At 38.6% G+C, this 6,319-nt stretch overlaps 1 pseudogene; it reads right to left on the reverse strand.

Annotated features, from left to right (window-relative positions):
* Positions 1-2,100: 2,100 nt before the first annotated feature.
* Positions 2,101-3,001, reverse strand: LOC125094076 (DDB1- and CUL4-associated factor 13-like; annotated as a pseudogene).
* Positions 3,002-6,319: the final 3,318 nt, after the last annotated feature.

Here is a 6,319-nt window from a genome sequence, read left to right on the forward strand (position 1 = left end):
CTGGGGTGGCAATCCTTATATCAGATAAATTAGATTTTTTAAAAAGATTTTATTTATTTATTTGACAGACAGAGATCACAGGTAGGCAGAGAGGCAGGCAGAGAGAGTGGGGGAAGCAAGCTCCCTGCTGAGCAAGGAGCCCCATGAGGGGCTCAATCCCAGGACCCTGGGATCATAACCTGAGCCAAAGGCAGAGGCTTTAACCCACTAAGCCACCCAGGAGCCCCCAGATAAATTAGATTTTAAGCCAAAAACTATAATAAGAGATGAGGAAGGACACTATGTCATACTTAAATGGTCTGTCAACAAGAAGATCTAACAATTTTAAATATCTATGCCCCTAACATGGGAGCAACCAATTATATAAACCAATTAATAACAAAATCAAAGAAACATATCAACAATAATAGTAGGGGACTTTAACATCCCACTCACAACAATGGACAGATCATCTAAGAAGATCAAGAAGAAAACAAGGGCTTTGAATGACATACTAGACCAGATGAACTTCATAGATATATACAGAGCTTTCCATCCTAAGGCAACAAATACATATTTTTCTCTAGTGCTTATTTAGCATCTATTGAGAGTATCATATGGTTCTTTCTTTTATTAATGTATTGTATCACATTGCTAGAACTCGTACAGGAATTCAGTAAAGAATTCCAGGAACAGACATTTCTGCTAAGAAGACATCCAGATGGGCAACAGACACATGAAAAAGTGCTCCACATCACTCAACATCAGGAAAATACCAATCAAAAGCCCAGTGGGATACCATCTCACACCAGTCAGAATGGCTAAAATTAACAAGTCAGGGAACAACAGATGTTGGCGAGGATGCAGAGAAAGGGGAACCCTCCTACACTGTTGGTTGGAATGCAAGCTGGTGCAGACACTCTGGAAAACAGTATGGAGAATCCTCAAAGAGTTGAAAATAGAGCTACCCTATGATCCAGCAATTGCACTATTGGGTATTTATCCTAAAGATACAAATGTAGTGATCCGAAGGAGCATGTGCACCCAAATGTTTATAGCAGCAATGTCCACAATAGCCAAACTATGGAAAGAACCTAGATGTCCATCATCAGATGAATGGATAAAGAAGATGTGTATATCTACAATGGAATACTATGCAGCCATAAAAAACCCCTGAAATCTTGCCATTTGCAATGATGCAATTGGAAGTAGAGGGTATTATGCTAAGTGAAATTAATCAATCCGAGAAAGACAATTATCATACTCTATCTGATATGAGGAATTTGAGAGGCAGGGTGGGAGCTCATGGTGGGTAGGGAGGGAAAAAAATGAAACATGATGGGACCAGGGAGGGAGACAAACCATTAGAGACTCTTAATCTCAGGAAACAAACAGGGTTGTTGGGGTTTGGGCAATGAGGGATAGGGTGGCTCAATTATGGACATTGAGAAGGGTATGTGCTATGGTGAGTGCTGTGAATTGTATAAGACTGATGATTCACAGACCTGTACCCCTGAAACAAATACTGCATTATATGTTAATAAAAATACAAAAATTAAAAAAAAATGTAACAAATAATTCTATATCAGGATTGGTAGGAATACCAAGTATTATTTCACAACTGTCACTATGTGTTTCTTCTTCTCTGATGCAATTGGCACAGATCCAGGCTTCCTATGTTTGAGACATTTTACCTCCTTCAGTTGGCAAGCTTCTTTCATCACATGCTCTTCCTGGATCTGGCTGTATATGGATTTTGGTAGATGCCAGTGATAAGCAATGCATTTTATATGAGGTTAATGTTGAAATTTCTCCCTTCAACTTCTGGTTATAATCTTTAGCTGCTTTTTCTCATTGTATAAGCACACCCAATTTTTCAAAAGCATTAGCTTTCAATAGATGAATGTTCATTTCTTCAGATCCACACATAATATATTTGCTGTCAGAAGTCCAATTTATCCAGATACATGTTGCATTCAGTTTGTGTGATAGACTTCCCTGCTTCGACTTTTGTCCACAGGAAAGATACAAATAGATTTATCAAAACTAGCAGAAACAAACTCTTTCCCAATGGGAGAGTAATCCACATTAAGCACTGCAGATATATGATCATATGTACCATTACAGAGTGTCCAGTGAATGCATATCAGAAGTATACAAGTTGTAATCTTCATTTGCTACAGTAAAAATGAAAGCTTCAATAGGGTTCCAACAAATTGCATTTGTTCTCATATCTAAGATGACCTTTTTCAGGGTAGTAGCTTGCCTCATATCATATAGTACTATGTTCCTGTTAGAAACACAACTTCCCAAGAGAAATGTCTCAATCAGGTTAAATTTGACACTACTTATATACTGTCGAATACCCAGGTCATTGAACATATAGGACTTGTTCTTTGTTCATCCCAAATGGCTACTTGCTGTTCACATGTGGCAAAAACAGCTTCTTTCCAGTGATGATCAATTCCCATATAAACTGTCTTTCTCAATATTGTAAGCAATGGCTCCTTCTTTTCTCTGTAGCCTGTCCATCCATTTTCCACTTCTTTACAATTTTATCATCACCAATAGTAAAAAAAGAAGTCCCACAAAAGCAAGTACATATTCCTCACACAAAACCTCCATGTGCTTGTATTGTACAGACATATTTTCATTTAGTCAAGTTCCAAATTCTAACCTCCTCATCACATGTTCCAGAAAGGACAGTAGCCAGTATCTTTGGATGCTTTGCCAAGCAATTGACTCAATCTTAGTGACCATCCAGAGAAGCAAGGAATGATTTTGCAAATATCCATTCCAGTTTGATAGTATTTAAACCTCTTAAGTATTCTTGTGGGACCTCAAAAAGATGTAAGTTAGGATCATAGTTTCCTGGAACTCTTTGTAAGTCCAGCTTCATTTTGCAGACATAGTTTTCTAGGTTCTGGCTCAGCATCTTCACCTTCTTTTTGGCTCCTAATTGTCCCTTACTCCCCAGGCCTTCTGAGTTTGGGTTACACTTCCTAATTATTTTAAAGCTCATCACTTATCCTAGCTCTCTCAATAGACCACACATTTCTCTATCTGACTTCTAAGTAGATATTTTATTTTTTTTTCAATTTTAGTTCCTCTTGTAAAATGATAAGATGGAGGGTGAATTTTTTATTACCTGCAGTAGGATGAGAGACTCGCATTAGCATATTGGGATGTTATGACAAGATTATATACATAATCTATATATGTAGATTAATCTTTTACATGGGACATATCACTAATGATTAAGTTTACTTTAGAAAACAATGTTCTTTTCTCTTATAATGTTAAAACATGAGATGAAGATTGAAAAGAGATATATATTAACATGGATTATTGTTCTTGGCTTTTCTATCATACATTTCATCTGGATCCTCACAATGTAACCAATGTTTCATCTATACACTATCTAGTTAATAACAAGCTATGGTTAGTCAGGGGATGGATATGTTTGTGCATGTTATTTCAATCCTAGAAACTAGAGCAAGACCCTAAGACCTCTATTTTTTTCCCTTTCTAAATGTCAAATTCATCAAATATTAGGCATGTTATCATTTGTCTGATGAATCCTTGACATGAAGGACAGCTTGCTATTACTAATATAGAGGAAGAATCCAAGCATACCTTAGCTTGGAGGCTGCTTTCCTTTTGATAGGTTAACTGATTTTTCTTTTCTCCTACTACATATAATATAGCATGTTTTGTGTATACTTGACCAAATTTTAAACTAAAGAAAAACATTTATTTATGTATTTTTATTTGTCTGGGCTTTAGCATTGGACAGGAAATCAGAAAAAAAAAAGGAAGTCAGAAAAAAGTATTGGATAGGAAATCAAGAAAAAAAATTAGTATTGGATAAAAAATAAGAAAAAAAATTTTAAAAAGTATTGGATAAGAAATCAGAAAAAATATTTTTATTTCTCTGTACTTTAGTATTGGATAGGAAATCAGGGAAACAAACAAACAAACACAACCCAGTGATTAAATTCAAATATTGGCATATTATTCTTACACTGATAGGAAGGTAACTGCCACATATAAGCTCAAACCAATAGTTTGGTTACATGACAAATCCATTAAAAAGGGAAAGCTAATCAATTCTTACCTGCTTTCTAAAAAACATGTTGGTACCACCTTGACACATTGACTTTAAAAAGACTTTATTTCAGCTATGTTCAGAACACATCTACATACTCTGAATAACTCCCTCTAAGTAAAAATTCATATCCAATTTGGGAAGTATTACTGGATGACATCAACTGAAACTACATTATCAATATTAATATAATTCCTATATTATATTCATAGAAATGAAGAAATAGTTTAAAATTCAGAACCAGGGGTCTCTAGGTGGCTCAGTCATTAAACATCTGCCTTCAGCTCAGGTCATTATCCCAGGTCCTGGACTGAGCCCTCTATGGGGCTCCCTGCTCAGTGGGAAATTTGCTTCTCCCTCTCCCATTCCCCCTGCTGTGTTCCCTCTCTTGCTGTCTCTCTCTGTGTCAAATAAATAAATAAAATCTCTAAAAAAGTAAAATAAAATTCAGAACCAGTCTACGAATTTTATTTCCTATGTTAATTTCTTATTCTAAATACTTCCTCATGTTTTAAAAATATAACCACTAAAAGAAGCCAGATTGACTCACTTCTTCTCTCTCAACAGACTATGTCAAAATAATATTGGGTAGTTCAAGGTGCCAAAAAAAAAAAAAAAAAAAAAAAAACTGAATTAAAATTTATAACTGGAGCATAGGGGGGCAAGATGGCAGAGAAGTGGGAGACCCTATTGTTAAATATCTACCAGAACACTCTGAACACCAATGAAATCAGATTGAAATGTAAGATTATACACTCCTGGATCTCTATGGGGCCAGAAAACATCAGTGGAAAGGTAAAGCAGAGGGGGAATGCTAGAATGGATATCAGAGAATAAACAGAAGGGGGAGGGAGCCACCAGAAGTGACCCATTTGATAGTAATACCTCAGTAACAAAGTGCCCTGTGGTTGGGGACCAGCATTAGCTTTGAGTCTGGTTGAAGGCACTCAGAAAGAGCAAAAGAGCTTAAGGGGTAACTGGTGGAATTGGGTATGGGTCTAAGCTCACAGACCCAGGACGGCCACCTCCAGCAACCACCCATGCCACAGTGTGGCAGATCCTCCGTGGTCCCTGAGCCCCCAGCCACTGCTGGCACCACTGCTCAGCTGGGCACACACCCGCCCACACGGGAGAGCTTCTGGTGTGGGTGCTAGCCGGTGCTCTCTAAGTCTACAGCCTCCTGCACTTTGCACACCCTGCATGACCGCAGGCTGTGAGCATACTCCCACCTGTGCATAAGAGAGCATGGTGTGGGTGCCAGCCAATGCTCTTTAGGACCCCGGCCTCCTGCCACAGGTGGAGGGTCTGGAGGCTCCCTGCTAACACCTGGGAGAACCCTGCACAACCTCTGGTCAGGATCCCTTCTGCAACCTGTGCAACCATGGGAACTGAGTGTAACCTTGTGGGCCTGGACCCCAGATAGCAGTCCTGCCAAAGGCAGCCAATGGAAGTAGGCTCACTGGCCCAATATTGCTTATGGTTTTAGTGGCATAGGGGTGCAGAGACAAGCGGGCAAGTCAGGCAACCACTGAGCGAGTGGCTGGGGACGCATACCACCTGTGGGAGGCTGCACTGTTCAGCAGAGTTTGCAGATGGGGAGTCTGTGTGTTCTGGACCACCCAGAGGGGAGCGGACTGAGGCTTCTCACTGAAACAGAGGTCCAGGTGCAGTTTGCTTTCCACTAAACCTCAGAAAAGCCTCAAAAAGCTGCAAAGAACAAAAACCTCTAGAGAACAAAAGCCTGAAAAACCAGTTTCCACAGAACCCAGCCCCTTTATAGGGGGCAGGACAAAAAAACCCAAGCAAGACTAACTGAAAAACAATGCAGCAGGCCCCTTCCCCAGAAGGCAAGCCAAAAGAATGAGAGGACAACTGCCACAGGGTCCCCATAAAACTGAAAAACCCCAACATCAGGGGAAAACAATATATTACACTCACGGTATTGTCCTAAAACCTGTATATTTCATAGATACAACTTTTTATTTTTAATTCATTCTCATGGTTTTTGTTCTTGTTAATTTTTTTAACCTACTTTCCACTACAACTAGATGTTTATACAACATATTTCATAATAACCTTTTTTAAACGTGTGTTTTTTAACTTTCTTTTCTATTTTTAAAAATATATGTACAGATAGGAGATTGAAGGTAATCCTCTTTCCCTAATCAATACTACCCCATATATAAACCAGGTTTAATCTCCCTTTATCTCTGGAAAGTTGAGTCCTTTAAC

Source organism: Lutra lutra, chromosome 2 (assembly GCF_902655055.1).
Source record: "Lutra lutra chromosome 2, mLutLut1.2, whole genome shotgun sequence".
In the NCBI taxonomy this organism is placed as follows: domain Eukaryota; kingdom Metazoa; phylum Chordata; class Mammalia; order Carnivora; family Mustelidae; genus Lutra; species Lutra lutra.